Raw genomic sequence first — 23,240 nt, 5'->3', positions numbered from 1 at the left:
TTCAGATCTTTCAGATAGATATCGTAAGTTTAATGACCAGGTACTTTCTAAACTAACTCTCCTAGCAGGGGCTTAAACTGTTATAGTTATAATTAATGTCAAAAGAAGAATTATCCTTGAAGCGCATGAGAGTATAGATATATCCTCCCATAGACGCCCATTGTGACGTCACAACTAATCGAAAGGTCCAAATATCGGACCTAAAAATGCGGCCGAATTAAATGATAGAAAAACAAATATCCGACCTTCCATGAAACCAAATCTAACATAATTATATTAGAAATATAGAAGACCAAATAGATAGTGGTTGGAACGATTAAAAGTTCCATAATACCAAACCGGAAGTGACGTCACAACAAACGGAATGGCAATGTAATGATTACTAACGGGCCGGATTTCCCTTTTATCAATATAAATAATTTACATATATTTATATAAACCACGAAAGAAGTTTACATTTTTAACTAGTATTGTTTATTTACGGTTTTTAATCCAATACATAGAATAGCGAAACCGGAAGTACACTAAAGCAGCACTTCCGGTTCTTAAGCTTTAAAAGGCAGCCGATCCTACCAGAATACAGTCTTGATAAAGGCCTACTACGGGCCAAAACGCGTTGACTGGATGGTAAGCCTTTTTTCAATTTTCCCAATACTGTGAAAACGTTATTGTGCAATGTTGTTGTTTTTTCTTTTCCTCTAGGTCACAATTGGATTTTAAAGATTTTTAAACTTTGAACACTCTGGGACACTCAGAGCCACCGGCTTTGAGTCACCATTTTGTGAGATACTCTATATTTTTTCCACGTATTTTTTCACACAAGGATATGTGATTTTTGTTTTTTTGTTTTCCACCTTTTTTTCTATTTTTCCATACCCCTTATTATTAGGATTTTTCTTCACTTCATTTACACTTGGAAGACTTCTATTCTAAAGCACCTTTGGATCGTTTTGCATTTTTTGCACTTTCGATTCCACACGCCGCACTCAATTACTGTTTAACATTAATTTGACTTTACCGCTGCACTTGATTTTACTGCTGCACTTATTTTTACCACTGTAGACTTCACAGACTATTTGAGTACCTGTGCGAATTATTCTTATCAAACAGGGAGCTTTTTCAATCTCAGGATATTCTCTACACTTGTTTTTATATTTTATACCACCCTGTTACCTTCATTATACAGTACCCCGCCATGGGTCTGAACACCTTCGTGATATTATTAGCTGTTGTAATTCATATGTATTTTTAAATGCGTGTTTTTAATATTTTTTATGTGTATTTTTTTTTTTAAATATCTTTATTTTTGTGTGCAACAAACAGATGAAGTTGGATACATTCAACCAGAAATAAACCGTACATGCTTTTGCGTCAAATGGTACCTTCACAACAGGTTTCCTGACATTTCCTGGAACTTTATAATAATCAGTCAATTTAATCCATTGTGCACTATTTTCAAAACAAAAACAAATAAAACAGCAAAATCAAATAACTCTTAACTCCCGGCTGGCGTGATTACCCCTCGAGAACCTCCACTCTCCCCCCCCCCCCGGATACTCCATGAATCTAATCTACCATTCTCCTCTTAGTGTTGCCTCCAACATGTAATCTGTGTTCCTGAATGGTGTTGTAATTATATTGCGGGAACTTTCTGGGAGTGTATGGATAAAGGGTCCCCATTTATTAAAGAAAGACCTGACCCTGGTGGCCATGTCTCCCATTCCATCAAACTGCTCAATAAAGAGCTGTTTTAGTAGCATCTGTTTTAGTTGTCGGACAGTAGGTGGATTTCTCTTGAGCCAATCTCTGAACACCAGGTGTCTTGCCATCAATACTATGTTGTAAGTGAGTAATTTATTCATTTTTGGTAGATCTGCAAAGTCAAGAAGCACTACATTCTGAAATGACCATTCCTCCCTAGGGGCCCCTATCTTAGTTTTCACCCAGTATTCCGTAATCTTCCAAAATTTAATTAGTCTGGGGCAACTCCACAGCATGTGTACAATGTCTGCATCTATTAGATCACATCTAGGGCATTTGTTATCCCTGTCTGTCTTCCATCTTTGAAATTTCCTAGGGGTTATGTAGCTATCATGAAGCAATTTAAAATGAGACTCTCTCACTTCTGAGGAGAGAGTTGATGATTTGACTTTATGTATGCTTTTCTCAATTTCTTCTACTGTAACAATATTCGCCAGTTTTTCGCTCCATATGTTAGCCAGTCTAACTGCGCATGTAGTCCCTGTCAGTCTATTCATTTTTGTGTACAGTGGTGAGATAGATGCGATGCCCTGTCTTGCTAGCTCTACGCTTTGCAGTATAGGTGCATGGTCTTTAGTGTGTCCCTCCTTCCGCAATGTGTTAAAATAATGTCTGGCTTGCAGATATGCATAATGGTGGTTCCTGGGCAGATTAAATGTGTCCCTCAAACTTTCAAAGGTCTGCATCAGACCTCCCTGTGTCATCTCTGTTTGACCCACTGTACGAAGTCCTTGTTCCCTCCAGTGTAGGAAAGCTCTGGTCGTTATACCCGGTAAGAACTCGGGTTACCATGGGGTCAGTCTATGGTCTCCTCCTAGTCTCTTACAGAACAGTCTCCAAGCTCTTGTTGGTTGGCTTAAGAGGTCTATGCCCTTTAAGTACTTAGTCGCCTGAGTCTGTGTCATGTGCGGGATCATCTCTAGAGCCCACGGTCTCACTAACTCGCCCTCCAATTGGAGATCTGTAAACCTCCCCTGGCCCGTTATCCAGTCTATCACAAATTTACATTGGGCCGCCCAATTATAAAATTCAAAGTTGGGTAATGCTAGTCCTCCTTTTTCCTTCGGGGCAGTAAGTTTAAGGTAGCTAATTCTATGCTTCTTATCATTCCAAATAACCCCGAGCACTTTACTTCTGATGTGGTTCAAGTCTGTTTTCCTCAATATCGCAGGTAGAGTTTGGAATACATAAAGCAACTTCAGGAAATATATCATTTTTATAAGTCCTACTCTTCCTGACAGAGATAGAGGCAGCAGCGCCCATCCCTTGATCAAGTTATCTAGATTTTTAATTAGAGGACTGTAGTTAATGGAATACCATCTGCGTGGGTCTGCGTGCATTGTAATACCTAAGTATTTGAAGTTTCCGTCTACCATTTTAAAGTAAAAACCGGAGATTTGTTTTCTACTTTTTGACAGTAACCAGAGCAATTCAGTTTTGTCAGTGTTGATCTTATACCCCGAAACTAGGCTAAACTCATCTATCGCCTCCATCAGCTTTGGGACATTTCTATGGGAGTCCTGCACAAACAGTACCATGTCATCTGCAAACAACGAGACATGCAGCGTCGACTCACCTATGCGCATTCCCTGCATTGTTTGTCTGATCTTGAGTGCCAATGGCTCTATGGCCAGATCAAAGAGGAGTGGGGAAAGGGGGCAGCCCTGTCTAGTACCTCTATTGAGTGTGAAGGGTCATGTAGGTGTACCATTAACCAGAATAGATGCCTGCGGCCTGTCATATAGACTCTTGACAGCGTTAACAAAGGCTCCCTCAATGCCCATTTTACCCAAGGTAGTATATAAATGCTCCCATAAGACCTTATCAAAAGCCTTTTCCGCGTCTAAAAATAATAAGGCTGCTTCTGTGTGTTTTTCTAAGTTTGAGTTACATTGAGTAATGTTCCAATAGTATTGAATAATAGTTTGAACCCTTCTTATGTTGAGCACTGAAGACCTCCCTTTCACAAAGCCCGTCTGGTCTTCAAGGACCAACGACGGAAGAATGTTAGCCAGTCTGTTTGCTAGGATTTTCGTCAGTATCTTATAATCCTGATTAAGCAGGGATATGGGGCGATACGATTGCGTCAGCAGGGGGTCTCTACCCTCTTTCGGGATAATACTTATGTTTGCTTCTGCAAATCTATGAGAAGATGTAACCCCACCTCCCAGCAAACCATTAAACAGTTTCTCCAGGGTGGCGCCTATCTCCATTCCCATTATCTTATAGAATTCAGACGGCAGGCCGTCAGGACCCGGGGTCTTGTCCAATGGTAGGTCTTTAATTGTGGCCATGATCTCATTTTGGGTAATGGGGCTATTGAGTTTATCTAGTTGGGTGGGGTCTATTGTTGGTAAAATCAATTGTTCCCAAAATCTATCTTTATCCCTAGGCTGTACTTGTCCTGGCGAGTAGAGGTCTGTATAGAAGTCAATAAAAGCTTTTTGAATGTCCCCCTCTCTATTTAAGACAACATTAACCTGTTTGATTGCCAAGATGGGGTTTCTTTTACCCGTCAGTTTCGTCATTCTAGCTAGCAATTTCCCAGTCTTACTTCCAAACCTATAATATTTAGCCTGTGTTTTGGCATAGGCTCTATTAGTTTGCTGGAGTATGTAGTCGTCCCTTGTACGTTTGACTGCCATGTATTTGCGTCTATTAGAAAGGGTAGGATTCCTCAAATATTTATTCCTGGCATTTAAGATCTGTGTTAATAGTAATTCTGATTGTATCTTGTTCTTTTTTTTAAGATTAGTAGCATAGGCAGAAATGACCCCCCTCAAAACAGCCTTAGCCGCTTCCCAAAACAGGAGTGGGTTGTCTGTGTGTGTGTCGTTGAGTTCCACATATGTCAACCATTCCCCCAGTATGTGTCTGTAAAAATTGGGGTCCTTATACAAGTAGGTTGGGAATACCCATCTATTGGTTTGCCTTCTAGTGGGGCCAATTTGTATCTTGACTGTCACAGGAGCATGTTCTGAAATTGTTATGGGGTCTATCTCTGTGCTTACCACTTTAGGGCACAGATCCGGGGACAAGAGAAAATAATCGAGTCTAGCCATAGTGTCCTTTGCTACCGACACACATGTATAGTCCCTCCGCTCAGGATATCTAGCTCTCCAGACATCCTGCAACCCCAGGGTTCTTTTGAATGTGTGGAGGATCAAAGATTCTTTTTTGGAGTTTCTAAAACTCTGGGGAGTGATGGTTCTTCCACTTGGATTGCGAAATCTATCTGCGGGGACCTGGGGGGCAATATTAAAATCTCCGCCCATAATGATGGGCGATGTTGTGAACTGTATAATCTTTGCCTGTAACCCCCTCCAAAAGTGATGTTTCTGTGTTTGTGGACCATACACCCCTATCAAAGCAAACGGCATTCCCTGAATTTCCAACTGTAACATTACAAACCTTCCTTCTCGGTCTATCAGGGTTTTGGTGATATTATAAGTTAGATTCTTCCTGAATAAAATAGCTACTCCCCTAGCCCTCCTTGACTCATATGTAGTATAGATAACCTCTCCCACCCAACTCTGTTTCAGTTTCTGATGTTCAAGTCGTGACAGATGAGTCTCCTCAAGCACAGCTATGTCTACTCTTCTCGAGTTTAGGTACCTCAAGATGGCTCTGCGCTTTTGTGGAGATGTTATGCCTCCTACATTCCAGCTCATAATATGTAGATCATGCATGACGAAAGTCTAAATTGGTGGGTGTATTATAGGATAGACATGTGTCTTTAGGCAAGTTTATTTGTCTACTGTTTACGTGTTCTATTAAGTGTTTCAAAAGTGTCTTACCACCAGGTAGCAACCTAGGAACATTTCTCCTAAATCTGGAGTCTCGGGGAGGGAGGAGAGCATCACGCCAGTTAACTAAAGAAAAAATTAACACAATCATTAACAATACAGTGAAAATAAACACAGATGGTGACAAGTAAATTTCCGTAAGCCAAAATGGTTGGCTTCCGCACATTTTAGTGCTTTCACAGCACCTAGTTCAGCTACTAAATAAGGGTCAACACCATATCACACCACACCCCCCCTCCTAAATTGGCTAACTCTGCTTGACAATATAATCTTATCCCCCCTCTCACCTCACGTCAGATTCTTGTCTTGTATTATCTAGTGAGATTGCCACGTAAGTTTCTAAGGCCCTTCTCATGCCGAAAGCGTGACCACTCTACAGTGTATTAGATAAACTCCCATCCCATTACATCTATTTCACTCAGGTGGCAGTCTGTAACCCATTGTCTATGTTTCCTATCTTTCATTTCTAAATATAGGGTGTTGTGTTACACAGATTTAGCGCTATGTGGCTGAGTAACCTCTTTGTAGATCAGGGCCAGTAAACCTCACCCACCACAGTTATCACTAAGCATCAAGTGGTCTTAATACCTGAACCTGTTAGTTTGCTATCTGAGTAGTCTCTTAAGTCACATTTCTAGTTACAAAAAGGAAACTCTAAAAAAAAGGAAAAACCCAACCCGGCATTGTTAACTCTTTAAAGACAACATCAACTGCAAATAGGATAGACAAGAGGCTTGTCCCCCCCCCACTTCCCTCTAAATAAGTTGCCTGGAATAGTTGAAAGTCTCTCAGGTATATGTCACAAACCCCAACTCTATCAGTTCATCATAATGATTTGGGCATGTTACCAGTCCCTTGGTCTTTGAGTACCTCTACCTCAGGTTTCTTTGTCAGACAGCTCTTGCTCGAGTCTCAGGAACTTCTGTAGTTGTCTTGGATTGTCAAAAAACTTAACACCCTGCTGGGTCTGGAGTTTGAGCTTAGCTGGGAACAATAAGGATACAGAGCGTCCTGCTTCTATTAGGGTTTTGCAGTAGGGAGAGAACTCCCTCCTCCTCCTAGAGATCTCTGCGGAGTAGTCCTGAAAGATGAGAATCTTCTTCCCCTCAAACATCAGGGGAGAACATTGTCGGTAGGCTCTGAGGATTGAGATTTTATCCTTGAAGTTCAGGTAGCGTACCATCACCTGTCTAGGGCCTCTGGACACTCTTGGATCCTGATTAACAATGCCAACTCTGTGGGCTCTTTCAGCTACACAAGGTATAGCTGCTGGCGGTAGTTTCAGCAAGGTCTTTTCTGTGAATTCCAGCAGATCAGTATTTCCAACAGACTCTGGAAGGCCCACAATGCGCAAGTTATTCCGCCGTGAGCGGTTCTCGAGATCGTCAATTTTTTCAAACAGCTGCTTATTCTGGGCCTCTAATGCTGCTACTTTACTAGAGTTTTCACGTTGTCTAATTTCTCCATCCCCCACTCTCTGCTCGATGTGTTGGAGCCTAGAGGAAAAAGATTTGAACTCCGATGACAGAGAGTCCATCCCCGTTTGCAACTGTTCTATCTTGGGGAGAAATAGCGCTGATATTTGGGATACTATAGGGTGGGTTTCTGTCTGTTCCTCATCTCCAGCCTCCGCCGCAACATCAGCAGCATGGACTTCGACCATGGTCTTGGCCTTTTTATCATGGTGTTTCTGCCTACCCGACATGGTGCCAGTGGCTTTCACAAAACTAGTATAGTATCTCTGCATACACTATATGTCTGCCCAGATTGGGGGCAACAGTATTGGCGTGCCACTAAAATCAGAGAGAGGGGAAAGTGGCCAAACCCCACTTGAATGTCTTTGTTAGTGTCTCTTAGTGCTTTAGCTGGGTGGGGGATTCAGAGGGTGGAGGATCCAGTGTGGTGTTCGGCATCTACCTCATTGCTAAGGTCTTTCCTCTCCTCTCACAGCCCTCCAAAAACACGCCAAACAGGACCACATCCTACGATTCTTCCTCTCTGTAAGAGGTCCCAACGATTGTTTAACTATGACCGTGCAGGCCTTAATGACGCAGTAGAGCCTGTCTGTCTTGCTCCCCCTGGTATTAATCACTTCCTGAGAGAAGTGCTTGTCTATGCTTCAGCCCTTGTTTGATATATTATATCTCCTCTTATGATATTCGTGGCCTGGGGAATATGAAACCTATATTGGTACTGTTCCACTTTTAAGTTTCAGGCCCGGCTGCCACGTGGTCAACTGATTTCTGCAAAAGTCTTAGGGCCGAGATAGATAGATTTGTCTAGGGCTGGAGCGTGTGGTTATGTTAGGGGTTTGTTCCTATTTCTGCCAAGTCTAAATCAGGGCTACATCCAGACCAGGGCTGTGAAATGCTGTTAACTTACGGACACCTCGGGAATCCAAGATGGCGATTCTCCTTCAGTCAGCTCCAACCCCTCCGAATCTCCATTCTCCTCCGACCTCCCTTCAATCTCCTTGTATGCCAAGGATGACCGAGTGTCTGTTGTGTTCTTGACCGGTTTAGGGAGTTTACCCTCGTAGTGCCGCAATCGCGGCCTTTGCAACAGTTGTTATGCCGTTCCGGTGGGGAGCCGTTAATCTTAGCTCCTTGCTACAAATTATGCGGACAGATTCAGGTTACTATCTGTCAAGGCCGGTAAGCTTTATGGGCTGAAGCAGAGCAAATATAAGGAGTTAATCTGTCTGTAACCACGGAGCTCCTTCTTCTTGCGACTGCTTTCTGTGCCCGCCCACCGGAAGTCTTTTATGTGTATTTTTTAATGTATATTATCTACAAGTAATTTCATGGATCCATGACTATATTATTAGAGTTTGTTTAAATTGTGATACACCTGTATTAACTGTTGTAATAAACTGTTCAGGTTTCACTTATATTCATCATCATTACTATCCCCTTGCCTCCGTTAGTAAGGTGCCTTAGGGACCACACATTTATCTACCTCAAACATTCCCTTGGTGGTAACTAGGTACCACCACCCTTAGGCATATAGGGGCCTGGTTGGCACGGACCAATAGCTCTTTTCTTGAGTATTATTAATAATAGATATACTTTTTGCATCACTAACTTTTAAGGTGTATATGCTGTAGAAAAGATTATCAATCATTTTACACTAAAATCACTAATAAAGTCCTGGTAAATTTTGTAGCTAAATTAATTTAACATTTTTTCTACATAAAGTAAAATATACTTCAAAAATGTATTGACAAACACATATATTTAAAAGAAATCATGTATCAGAAAACTGCATACATATTAGAAAAGCAACAGAAGTGAGGTAAATAGCACTCTAATTAGTCATTCAAGATGTACAGGTACATCCTAGATAGATAAATATATAACAACATGAAAAAGAGAGTAGAAACCTAAAATACAGGATTCTAAAAGTCTAGGCAAAAAAAGCACAACTGTATGTAGAAAAATGAAGAAAATACAGCAGATTCTTAAAGTACAAAATAGTTTAATAAAATTTCATAACATACATCCAAACTACCAAACATACAAATCACATCCATACAGAGGATCTCCCGGTTGTATAAATTGTAACAAACTGGCCGTAAGGGAGACTGGTGCACCAGTATGCAATAATAAATGAATGTTCGTAACAATAGTGCATATATCAATTGCATATATTTGTAATCCAAAGATGTAGTACGTGTCCCCAAAGTACACAAGCCAGGTGAGTATAGTCTATACCCCTATGTATATAGTAGAGTGTGATTATGTTAGAGCGTTTGTAAACAAGGAGAGCTAGGCTCCGCCGCGTCTTTTTGGAGAAAGGTGTTATGAATAACAGTTCACTTCGATAGCTGTCTTTTTCACGCGGTTGCTCTTCCCTCAGCGGTTGCTCCCATAACGTAATGTCTTCTGGGGTAGACTTGGGGTAGACCACAAGCAAGCCAAGGATCCTCTGGAAAGGTGCTGCAAACTGACGAGTCTTAGAGCTCGTTTCACTCCTTTCTTTGAAGCAGCATGGAGCTTCTTCCGGGTGCTGACGTCACGTCAGTAGCTGAGCTGATTTATAGGAATTGGGCCGCATAAGGGTTTGTTGCCATTAGCGGAGAAGTCTGTCACTCAAAACGGCTAAAGTGCCGATTTTGATACTTATCGCAACAATTTATTCTCTTATAGGCCAGAACAGCAAAAAATTATTTGAAGGGATACATTTTAGATTAACACTCACGCACTCATGCTTCCATTCGATACATTAAACGGATTTACTTACAACTAATTTATTACTTTAATACTATATATGTATTTGTTTAAGTTACTTGATATAAATTACATTTATTGAAATTCATAATTTTGATACTATACCTGACCACATTATTACAAAAGAGATGTGCGTTCATTGGCAGAGGATTAGCCTAAAAATGAAGAATTTAGACCATAAGGTGCTAGGGTATTAAGTTTATATATCCATTTTGTTTCTTTACGTAGCAGGATATTATCAATATCCCCGCCACGCATGCTGAGTGTCATGATTACCTCCGTTCATCGCCGTGTCGCCGCGGCTCCCGGAACTTCTCTGTGTGTCTGACGTCATGTTGCTTAGCAACATGACGCTTTCTCGACACACCCCTCTGATGACGGTTACGCTCCTGCCTTTAAACCACGGCGGGAGATCTGAATCGGGGCCCGTTTGTTTGTTTTCCTTTGGAGTGTGAGTACCGTATCAATTCTGTTCTTTTGTGTACCGACTTCTGCCTGCCTGACCAAGCCTCATGTCTAAACCCTACTTGCTGATATTTGGATGTTGACTTCTGCCTGCCTGACCTTGCCTGTAGCCTTTACCCTTTTGCTGATACTTGGATGCCGACTTCTGCTTGCCTGACCTTGTCTTTTGCCTCTACCTTTTGCTGATATTTGGATGCCGACTTCTGCCTGCCTGACCTTGCTTTTGCCTTTCTGTCTGTTATAAACCTGCTTAAAGGGACATTTTACTTTTACAAGCTGCAAAAGAGAACTTTGCCTTTCTGTCTGTTATAAACCTGCTTAAAGGGACATTTTTACTTTTACAAGCTGTACAAGAAAACTTTGCCATTCTGTTTGTTCTAAACCTGCTAAAAAGGGACATTTACTTTTACAAGCTGCAAAAGAGAACTTTGCCTTTCTGTTTGTTATACACCTGCTTAAAAGGGACTTTTACTTTTACAAGCTGCAAAAGAGAACTTTTCCTTTGTTTTACAAGCCTGCTAAAGAGGACCTTTTTTCAGAAGCTTCAAGTAAGAGCATTTCCTTTTTGTTCTTTGTACTGCTTAAAGGGACGTTTTATCCTTTGTGGCTTTCCTGCATTCTGGAACAATATTCATTTTAGTTATCTTCTAATCTGCTTCCTGAGTGGGTCACGTCCTGGATATTTCTCAGTGTGCTAGCGTGTGCTTTCAATTCACGCTAGCAGTTGGGTTACATCCCGGATTGATTCCAGAGCGGCTGACACTGAGTTTTACTTTGCTCCAATGGGCATTGTATTTGGTAATAAACCTGATCTTATTTTCTTCAGTTTTATCGTCCATATTTTTTCTTTTGTATAACAGGTCATTTCTTTGGTGATGGGAGGCTCTATAAAGAGCTCTCTTAACACACCTTTTAGAATAGCCTCTGTCGTGGAATCGGGCCGCCATCTCTTTTGCTTGTATTTTAAAGGTTTTATCATGAGAACATATTCTGCAAAGCCGCAGAAATTGTCCATACGGAATACCTTTTTTCAAATTTGTGGGGTGGTGACATTTGCTGTGGATTTCCGAAAGACTTCTGTCTCAATTTTCCCATCTTTTTTGCTAATTTTTAGATCCAAAAAATTGATTGAGTTTAGATCATAGTTACAAGTAAGGAAAATGTTTCGGTCATTACAGTTCAAAAGAGAGATGAATTTTGTCAACTCATCCTCAGTACCATCCCATAATAGCAAGATATCATCTACATATCTGATCAAAAGGGCCACATGTGCACCAACCACATCCGAATGTTCACCAAAAACAATCTGGTTCTTCCATCCACCAAGATGTAAACAGGCATAAGTTGGTGCACATGTTGCCCCCATGGCAGTATCTTGTCTCTGTTTGTAACATTTTGCATCAAAGATGAAGATATTATTGTCCAGCACAAATTTCAACAAGTCAATTACAAATTTTGTATGTTTTTTTTATAACCAAGACCCCTTGTGTTAAGGAATTCTTCACATGTTTTGAGTCCAACGTCATGCGGTATGGAGGAGTATAGGGATTCAACGTCCAGGGACACTAAAATAGTGTCCTCCTGAACATTGATCCCGTCAAGTTTTTTTATCACATATGTTGAATCTTGTACAAAAGTACGAAGATCATTGACAAAAGGCTGCAGGAATCGGTCAACATATTTACTAATTCCTTCCATAGGACCTCCTATCCCTGATATTATAGGGTGTCCCGGAGGATTGGTAAGAGATTTGTGAAGCTTGGGGGTCCAGTAAAATACTGGTATCTTTGGTTTATGGTTATATAAAAAACCAAACTCATGACTAGTAATCAGATTATTTCTTTGTGCATCATTTAACATAAAGAGTAATTCATTATGAGATTTATAAAATTCATCAGTTGAAGATTTAGAATATTGTTTTGGATCTGATAGCTGTCTCATGGCCTCTTTAATATACGAATCCTGATTAAGGATGACAATGTTGCCACCCTTATCGGCCGGCTTTATGATTAATTCAGGATGTTTAGTGAGCTCATTAAGGGCTCTACGTTCTGATTTGGTGAGATTATCATTCACAATACCTGTAGTCTCAATTTTCATTAAATCGAGAGAAACATTTTGTACAAAAACAGAAATATTGGGAATGGAAGAAAAGGAGGACATGTAAGTAGATTTCTTTTTAAAATCTGTCTTAGGATATATATCAATGATTTCATTACTTTGTTCAGAGAACAGAGTTTCAAGATTGTGAAGGGCCTCATTTTCTTGTCTGCATGACAGGTCAATCTGAGTCTTAGGTGTCATAATATTTTTTAATGCAAGCTTCCTTGCAAAAAGATGTAAATCTTTAGTGACCTCAAATAGGTCTAAACTATTTGTAGGACAGAAACTGAGGCCCTTTTCTAGCACTTTAATATGTTCAGAGTTTAGCGGAAAAGAGGAAAGATTGACTATACCCATTTTCTGCGCGTGAGGATAGGGGCCTAGTAGTGACTTGCATTCATCTAATTGAACCTAAGACGATTTCTTGTCATCATATATTGACTTTGATGTCGTCTGTTCTCTCTCCCTCTCACTTCTCTCCTTTCCTGAGGCCTCCCCGTGCCTCTTCTTCCCTCCTCGTCTGGTCCTACCCCTAAAGGGTGTACCTGTGAAGTATTATCATTACTATTTTTATTTTCGCCATCAGAATCCATATCTGAATTGTCTGTACAAGAATCGTAATAATTTCGAGAGTTAATTCGATTTCTGTAGATATAGATTTTGTTTTTTTCTATAGTCTTCCAGGTCTCTTATTAATTTCCTTCTTTTACGTGATTTTATTTTGCTTTGTAGTTTCTCAATAAGTTTTTGTGTTTCTTTATTTAATTTGTCAAAGGATGAATCATTTTCAAATTTGTGTAAGCATTCATAGATGTTATCTACATCTGTCTTACATTTCTCAAGTTTTTTAGCATCTTCTTCTATTATTAATGCAATAAGATCTAATGAGCATTTAGTTAGTATTTCATTCCACTTGATTATGAAGTCATTATCTGCATCCAAACCTCTCAAATTGATACCTGGATCTAAACGTATCCTAAGACCTCTTTGGATTATTTCCATTTTTAGATAATTACTGAGACTTTGATGCTCCCATTTAATTTTAATCTGTTTGGTTAGTCTTTTCTTATAAAGTTTGAATGCAGAAATGACATCATGAATTGCATCATCCTCTGCTTCTATCTGCACATCTCCTGTTAAAGTAAATGCTTCATTAATGTCAGTGGACCAACGTTCATCTGATAATTTAAATGCCATGTTTAGGTATAGTATCAAAAATAACAAAACCAAAGAACTTAAAGAATCACAAATTCAATGATTGTAGTATAGAATTCTTGCAGGAAAATTTAATTTTAATTATTAGTTAAATAACTTTATAATTTCAAAAAGGTGCATACTAAGAAACTCCAGGGTAAAATAATTACTCGAAAAATGGAGCTAGAAAATTGTAAAAAAACAACACAAGTGAGGTAAGTAGCACTCTAATTAGTTATTCAAGATGTACAGGTGCATCCTAGATAGATAAATATATAACAACATGAAAAAGAGAGTAGAAACCTAAAATACAGGATTTTAAAAGTCTAGTCAAAAAAAGCACAACTGTATGTAGAAAAATGAAGAAAATACAGCAGATTCTTAAAGTACAAAATAGTTTAATAAAATTTCATAACATACATCCAAACTACCAAACATACAAATCACATCCATACAGAGGATCTCCCGGTTGTATAAATTGTAACAAATTGGCCGTGAGGGAGACTGGTGCACCAGTATGCAATAATAAATGAATGTTTGTAACAATAGTGGATATATCAATTGCATATATTTGTAATCCAAAGATGTAGTACGTGTCCCCAAAGTACACAAGCCAGGTGAGTATAGTCTATACCCCTATGTATATAGTAGAGTGTGATTACGTTAGAGCGTTTGTAAACAAGGAGAGCTAGGCTCCGCCGCATCTTTTTCACAGGTACACCAAAAAGTAATGGAGAAAAACTAGAGTTTGCTTCATTTTTAGGCTAATCCTCTGCCGATGAACGCACATCTCTTTTGTAATAATGTGGTCAGGTATAGTATCAAAATTATGAATTTCAATTTGAATAAATGTAATTTATATCAAGTAACTTAAACAAATACATATATAGTATTAAAGTAATAAATTAGTTGTAAGTAAATCCGTTTAATGTATCGAATGGAAGCATGAGTGCGTGAGTGTTAATCTAAAATGTATCCCTTCAAATAATTTTTTGCTGTTCTGGCCTATAAGAGAATAAATTGTTGCGATAATTATCAAAATCGTCACTTTAGCCATTTTGAGTGACAGACTTCTCAGCTAATGGCAACAAACCCTTATGCGGCCCAATTCCTATAAATCAGCTCAGCTACTGACGTGACGTCAGCACCCGGAAGAAGCTCCATGCTGCTTCAAAGAAAGGAGTGAAATGAGCTCTAAGACTCGTTGGTTTGCAGCACCTTTCCAGAGGATCCTTGGCTTGCTTGTGGTCTACCCCAAGTCTACCCCAGAAGACATTACATTATGGGAGCAACCGCTGAGGGAAGAGCAACCGCGTGAAAAAGACATGTATCGAAGTGAACTGTTATTCATAACACCTTTCTCCATTACTTTTTGGTGTACCTGTGAAAAAGACGCGGCGGAGCCTAGCTTTCCTTGTTTACAAACGCTCTAACGTAATCACACTCTACTATATATATAGGGGTATAGACTATACTCACCTGGCTTGTGTACTTTGGGGACACGTACTACATCTTTGGATTACAAATATATGCAATTGATATATGCACTATTGTTACGAACACTCATTTATTATTGCATACTGGTGCACCAGTCTCCCTCACGGCCAATTTGTTACAATTTATACAACCAGGAGATCCTCTGTATGGATGTGATTTGTATGTTTGGTAGTTTGGATGTATGTTATGAAATTTTATTAAACTATTTTGTACTTTAAGAATCTGCTGTATTTTCTTCATTTTTCTACATACAGTTGTGCTTTTTTTGCCTAGACTTTTAGAATCCTGTATTTTGCATATTAGAAAAGGTACTATTAGAAAATATTTCTCTAATGATTTTTAAGTTCAAAATAGTGTGATGACATTCATGCCCTGAACAAAATATTATCAGTTGCTAAATATGCAGCATGTGAGAGTTATAGTATAAATACTAGTATAAACAGCCTCTGAAGAAGCGCATGTGCGCATGCACGAAACGCGTCAGGTGTTATGTGACTGTCTACCTAAACTTGTTTGGCATGCCAAATAAACTGAGCTAGCTTTTGGCTTTAATTTTGCTCTCTGTTCTCTGGACATTACTATAGTATAAATGTCCTGCCCATAATTTTAAAAATAATGGCTCTTTACATTGAAAAAGTGACTCATTTGAGAATTTGATGATTAGGTATTAGAAATAAAAAAAGCACAATTCTGTCATGCGCCCGTAGCATCTATTATCATGATGTTGTTGTTGCAAGAATACAAATATCAAGTCTGATTTTTAACAACATAAGTCTAGATTATAAGTGAAGCACAAGAAACAGCTATAGGGGCCTATTTATCAAGCCGTCAACTGCAAATAGGTTGGAAATCTGCAGCGTAATTGTGGAGAGCTTGATTTGCCTTATTTATCAAAGCCTACAGACCAGCAAAAGTAGAAATCTGTCATGTAACATACGATCTAGACATGTGCGATTCGGTTCGATTCGGAAATTTGGAAAATTCGGAGATTCGGATCGAACCGAATGGATGACAGTGTGGTCATCCAACTCCTGTCTTGCCGGGTTTACCTCTGAAAAGCTCCGGTAAAATCCGGTCTGTGCTGTGACTGTCCATATCGGCTGCCTTAGTAGGTAAATTACCGGCCCCGGTATTAAACACTTCCGCCTGTGAGGGGATCAGATGGAAAATATGAAAGGACTCCCAGTTTTGCCACACAGTTTCAGAGAGCTCCCTGTCTTGTGGTATGGTTTTAGGGCTTTATGAAGTGTCCGCCCCGCACCCGGAGGGCACCTTCCCCAGGCAAATCCCCAGGCAACAGCGAACATCTTCCTCGGCTTGGTCAGCATCTGGTGAGATGAGGTGTCATATGGAAGGGGACCTCTTTTCCCCATCTTATCTGCTTTTAGCTTTTGCGCGGGTCGAGTTGTCCGTAGTAACCTCAATCCTCTATAGGTTAGCAGCTGCGTCAATGCAATGTGCCTCTGGGTGTCCGCTAACTTGGTGTGTTGGGCTCGCCGACCTCCATCGTATCTCTCAGAAATCAGAGGCCGCTAGCTGACGAGTCTGTATAGTTGCAATAGGCTGTACTTGAGTTCTGCAAAGCAGTGGTCTGAGGCATCAAACGCTGCGTCCATTACTATGTCAGCTGTGGCCATTTTGAAAGCCTAGTCTAGTGCTCTGTGGTTTTGGCAATCTAGTTAGTTATTTAAAAGGTCCAGACACCTCAAAAGTACCTTGGGGCTGATTAAATCTGTAAACCCTCTGGAGGTTTATATTCCGCTTGTGAAAATCATTCAGGGCTCTTCCGTAGTATCAAACAGGACCACAGTTAAGAAAAGGCCCAGCGATGTGATGGTGGGCAGTCTCGATGCGACACTCCTTGGTGCTCTGCTTCATCCCTTTCTTATAAAATCTAAATATGTGTATCTTGGCTGCTCCTCTTGATGTAAAGTCTCATTTTAGACAGTATAGAGGTCTCATTTTGGCATTGTGTCAGAATATTTCCAAGACTTTTTGCAGAGAGTCATGAAGATGAGGCCATCTCGCTCCATGGCTGGCCCCGCCCCCCCGCAAAAAGCCCTTTTTAGGGCTATTTGTAATTTAGTGTAGGGTAGGGCTTTTTTTATTTTGGGGGGCTTTTTATTCTGTTAGGGGGATTAGATTAGGTGTAATTAGTTTAAAAATCTTGTAATTATTTTATTATTTTCTGTAATTTAGTGTTTGTTTGTTTTTGTACTTTAGATATTTTTTTTTAATTGTATTTAATTGTATTTAGTTTAGGGAATTAATTTAATTATAGTGTAGTGTTGGGTGTAATTGTAACGTAGGTTAGGTTTTATTTTACAGGTATATTTGTCTTTATTTTAACTAGGAAGTTATTAAATAGTTAATAACTATGTAATAACTATTGTACGTGGTTAAAATAAATACAAACTTGCCTGTAAAATAAAAATAAACCCTAAGCTAGCTACAATGTAACCATTAGTTAGTTTAGTTTTAAATAGGAATCATGTAGTTAATGATAGGAATATTTATTTAGATGTATTTAAATTATTTTTAAGTTAGGGGGTGTTAGGGTTAGGGTTAGACTTAGGTTTAGTGGTTAATAAATTTAATATAGTGTCAGCAACGTTGGGGGCAGCAGATTAGGGGTTAATAAATGTAGTTAGGTGGCGGCGGTGTAGAGGGGGACAGATTTGGGGTTAATAAATATAATGTAGGTGGTGGCGGAATAGGGGGCGACAGATTAGGGGTTAATAAGTATAATGTAGGTGGTGTTGGGCTCCAGGAGCAGCGGTTTAGGGTTTAATAACTGTATTTAGTTGCAGCGCGGTCCAGGAGTGGCAGTTTAGGGGTTAATACATTTATTAGAGTTGCGGCGGGGTCTGGGAGCAGCGGTATAGGGGGTAAACAGTATAGTATTGTGTGGGTGTTTAGTGACAGGGTAGCAAGAAAGCCGTAAAAAAGCCGAAGAGCAACGAGATCGATGACTGTTAGTTAACAACAGTCCGCTGCTCATCGCACCGTACTTGGTGGGCGGCTTTTTGACAGCTTTTTTTATAATTATGGTGAACGTATTCAGGTCCACGGCAGAGATGTTAGGCGATCTTAGGCGAGCGTATTGGTGCTGGTGAATGCAAGAAAGTCAACGCTTTGATAAATAGATGCCTTTGAGTCTAAATATAAATAAAAGCCTTTATTTATAGCATGTCCATGTGTCTTATCTTACAAACTCGCTACTAATGACTTGGAGCAAGGGTTAAATAACAACATCTTTATTTTTGTAGATGAAACAAAACTATGTAAGGTCATTAGGTCAGTACAAGATGAAAGTGCTTTGCAATGGGATTTACAAAAGAATGGAAGAATGGGCTGGTAAATAGTAAATTAGATTAAATACTGGAAAATTTAAGGTTGTACATTTTGGAAGTAAAAATAAGCAGACAAGACTTTGCAAAACCGAGGAGGAAAAGGATGTGGGCATAGTTATAGATAAGAAGCTAAAAATGGATGCACAATGCAGGGCAGCAGCTTCTAAGGCTAATAAAATAATAGCATTTATTTAAAGAGGCATTGATGAAAGGAAAAAAGGAATAATTCTGTCACTACATAAATACCTGGTACAACCTCACCTTGAGTACGGAGTGCAGTTCTGGGGGCTAATCTCAAAAAAAGGCATTGCAGAGTTATAAAAAGTTCAGAGAAGGGCTACAACATTAATAAGGTTAATGAAGCATTTAAACTATGATGAGAGGTTAGCCAAACGGGGTCTGTTTTCTCTAGAAAAAAATGTATCTTGAGAGGTGATATGCTTACTTTATATAAATATATTTAAGGCCCATAGTTGGCAGAAGCTTTATTTATTGCAAATAAATTGTTTCTGACAATAGGGGGCCTATTTATAAAAGGTCTTGCGGACCTGATCCGACAGTGCAGATCAGGTCCACAAGACCTCGCTGAATGCGGAGAGCAATACACTCTCCGTATTCAGCATTGCACCAGCAGCTCCCTACAGCCAATCAGCCGCCAATAGGGGGGTGTCAATAAACCCGATCGTACTCGATCGGGTTGAATTATGGTGATTCCTGTCCACCTGCTCAGAGCAGGCGGACAGGGTTATGGAGCAGCTGACTTTAGACCGCTGCTTCATAGCTGCTGTTTCTGGTGAGTCTGAAGACTCGCCAGAAACACAGGCCCACAAGCTCCATTCAGAGCTTGATAAATGGGCCCCTTGGTCAAAATTTAAGGCTGGAGTAAAAGAGATTTAATCTCTAGCAACTTAAATGATTTTCAATGTAAGAGCAGTCAAATAGTGAAATTCATTGCCTAAAGTTGGTGGTGAACGACAATACTTTAGATATATTCAAAATGGCTTAGAAACCTTTTGTGGCTAGGCACAGAATTCAGGGATATTATTGCTTGTGTTAAATATGTCAACTTTTTAATGGCATAAAGCTCAATTGGAGCTTTTATTACAAATCAGGTAGGATTTGTATAGGTTGAACTTGATGGGATTCTGCCATCTACTATGTTACTATGTTAATATGTTAGTAGTAATGGTTTGCTTAAGGTCTCAAACAGCACAACGTTTAACAGCGGTATTTAGGATTCATCTCAAGTACAACACTTAAAGGGACAGTATACACTCATTTTCATATAACTGCATGTAATAGACACTACTATAAATAATAAGATCCACAGATACTGATATAAAAATCCAGTATAAAACTGTTTTAAAACTTACTTAGAAGCTGTCAGTTTGGCTCTGTTGAAAAGGTAGCTGGAAAGCCCACTGCAAGTGGGAAATTGCAGACACTCCCCCCTCCCCCTTCTTTTGCATATGAAAAGACCCTTTACACAAACAGGAGCAAGCTGGAGAAGGTAGCTGACGGTATTCACCTAAAACTTTGGGGCTTGGTTAGGAGTCTGAAAATCAGAGCAATGTTATTTAAAAATAAGCAAAACTATACATTTATTTAAAGAAAAAACTTTATGGGCTATATAAATAGATCATCTACAAAACATTTATGCAAAGAAAAAATGAGTGTATAATGTCCCTTTAACTAAGCACCAGATTACAAGTGGAGCATTATTTAATGTTCACGGTTGAGAGCTAACTGCGCTAGAAGTCAGCTTTTTGCATGTGTCAGGTTACACTCATATTATGAGTTGAAATCAAACAGTCTTTGCTTTCGCGCTAACCCAACAACCACAAAGAGCTGAACTTACTTATCACACACGCAATAACCTATTCCCCTGTAGAAGTCAATGGAGCAAAAAAAATGTGGAAAAAAACCCCACCCTTCTCGAACGCAAACCTGATTGCATATTCTCATGTGCGCTAACCCGCTTTGAAAATATAAATGTTTCACATTTCAATATTTTTCACATAGAACAATATGCTCTTTTATTCAGAAATAAATATTTATATACAGTCATGGCCAAAAATATTGGCATCCCTGCATTTCTGTCAGATAATGCACCAATTCGCCAAGAAAATTGTCTCATATTTATTTATTTTGTTTGTATTGGTATGACACAAAAAAGTAGAGAAAAAAAAGCCAAATTTGACACATTCCACGCAAAAGGAATGGACAAAATGATTGGCACCTTCTCAAAATTGTAAGAAATAATTGCATTACACATTTGGGATGCTCCTGTAATTTGTAATTAAACTCACCTGTATCAATTAACCGGTGCTGACAGTTTAGAAATCCCACCGGCAACCAGTTAAAATGCTGAAAAATGTACTCAACCATTCTGTTGTGTGTTTCTGTGTGCCACACTGAGCATGAAGAAGAGAAAGAGCAGCAAAAAATTGTCTGAGGATTTGAGAACACAAATGATGGAAAAGCATGACAGTATACGTCACCACCTGAATGAAAAGGGACGCTATGGTAGGAGACCCAGGAGGACCCCACTGCTGACACAGAAACATAAAAAATCCAGATTGGAGTTTGCCAAAACTTACCTGAGGAAACCAAAATCTATTTGGGAGAATGTACTGTGGACAGACAAAACAAAATTACAGCTTCTTGGTAAAGCCCATCATTCTACTGTTTTCAGAAAAATAAATTAGGCTTTTAAAGAAAAGAATACAGTCCCTGCAGTCAAACATGGTGAATGTTCACAGGTGTTTTCAGGTTGTTTTGCTGCTTCAGGCACTTGATGTCTTGACTGTGTACATGGCATTATGAAATCTGAAGACCATCAAATAATTCTGTGGTGTCAGAAAGTTGGGTCTCCGTCAGAGGTCATGGGTCTTACAACAGGACAATGACCCAAAGCACGCGTCAAAAAGCACCCAGAAATGGTTAAAGACAAATCGCTGGTGAGTACAGAACTGGCCAGCAATGAGTCCAGATCTCAATCCCATAGAGCACCTGTGGAGAGATCTCAAAACTGCAGTTGGGAAAAGGAACCCTTCCAATCTGAGAGACCTGGAGCAGTTGGCGAAAGAAGAGTGGTCCAAAATTCCAGTAGAGAGGTGTAAGAAACTCATTGATGGTTACAGGGAGCAATTGATTTAAGTTATTTTTTCCAAAGGGTGTGCTACAATTAATAAATAATTAATAAATTGAGGGTGCCAATAATTTTTTCCAGTACATTTTTGCATGGAATGTGTCAGATTTGGCTTTTTTTTCTCCACTTCTTTGTGTCATATCAATACAAACAAAGAAATAAACATGAGAATGCCTATACATTTGTAATTGCAATAATTTACTGGGTGAAGTGGGGCATTACCTGACAGAAGTGCAGGGGTGCCAATTTATATATATATATATATATACACACATTGATTGGAGTTGCCATGTTAGTCCTGAGATTTAGATATCAAAATAAAAAGAGTATCGCAGACCTCTGTAACACTTTCTGTCTTTTTAGCTGTGTTTTAAGATATAATCTGTAAATTCCATTGAATTGGTCAGTATTGCTTCAGACTTGAGAAAGGAAGGAACTCTTCTGAAAGCTTGTCTACTTATAAATGTATAGTTAGTCCAATAAAAAAGTATAATTGCTCAATGCAATACTCTTGTTATTTTGATATCTATATTTATATATACATACATACATATTTAGAAATGTGTATGTATGTACGTATCTCTATTTTAAAGCCCTTTGCAGTCCTTTAGTTTAACAACTAAGACCTCGTATCTTTAAGCACTTACAACTTTTAATGCAATTTATTTTTATAATTTTTATTAGATGGTGTTTTTAAGTGTATTTTTTATGTATTTTGTGCAACTTGAGTCTAGCAGTTAACCAGAGCTCTGAAGTCACGCTAACCTAACGCGCGTTAAATTCAATTGTGCTAGAGCAAACGCGTTTATTTTCAACTTGTAATACATGCTCTACTTCCGATGCATGCAAATGTCTGCAATTAATCCCTTTTCGCTCACGCACCACTCGTAATCTAGCCCTAAATGAGTATATATAAGCTGTCATTTGAAAATGTACAAGTTGTTCTCTTACAAGTTTTTAACTACTTGAGCACATGTAAGCTGTATTTATGTACTCATTTTATTATAAGAGCATATTCAAGCTGTGTTCTTGCACATTTTATCTAATCTATATCAGTGGAAGTTATTTTACTGCATAAATTTATAAATTTGCAAGTTATAGAACGTTGCTCTGATAAACTTGTATACAATATTAAATATATAAACTTACATTGTTGTTGTATTCTGTTTGGTAGGTTTGTTTTTATAGTCTCTGAATCTAGTAACTTTCTTCATCTGCATCTAAGCACTAATTAAGAAGTTTAGGTGCTGCAATTACCTGTTTGGAGTTACAGGGTCACACCCTAAGCCAGGGGTTTTCAAACTTGTCCTCAGGCCTCCTTGACAGATTTTGCAGAATTACCTGGGATGAGAGCAGGTTAATAACCATGTATACTGATCAGCTGATTATTTCACCTGTGCTCCAGGTCAGATGTGTGCAAAGGGTTGATATTTGAGTTATTATGGGGTTTTTCTCAGTCACCCCAGACTTGAAATATAGTAACTTACATCAACATTCTCTGTAGTTTTCTTTTTTCTTTCGGTTATTTTACTCTGTTTAGTACTAGAACTGTTTATGTTTGTGAAGGAAACATGAATCAAGCCATGTACAAGGTTATCCTGGAAGAAAACTTGCTTCCCTCTGCTCTGACAATGTTCCCCACATTTTAGGATTTGTTTCTCCAGCTGGACAATGCCACACA

The sequence above is a fragment of the Bombina bombina genome, chromosome 3 (genome assembly GCF_027579735.1).
Source record: "Bombina bombina isolate aBomBom1 chromosome 3, aBomBom1.pri, whole genome shotgun sequence".
In the NCBI taxonomy this organism is placed as follows: domain Eukaryota; kingdom Metazoa; phylum Chordata; class Amphibia; order Anura; family Bombinatoridae; genus Bombina; species Bombina bombina.
This window is presented reverse-complemented; position numbering follows the sequence as displayed.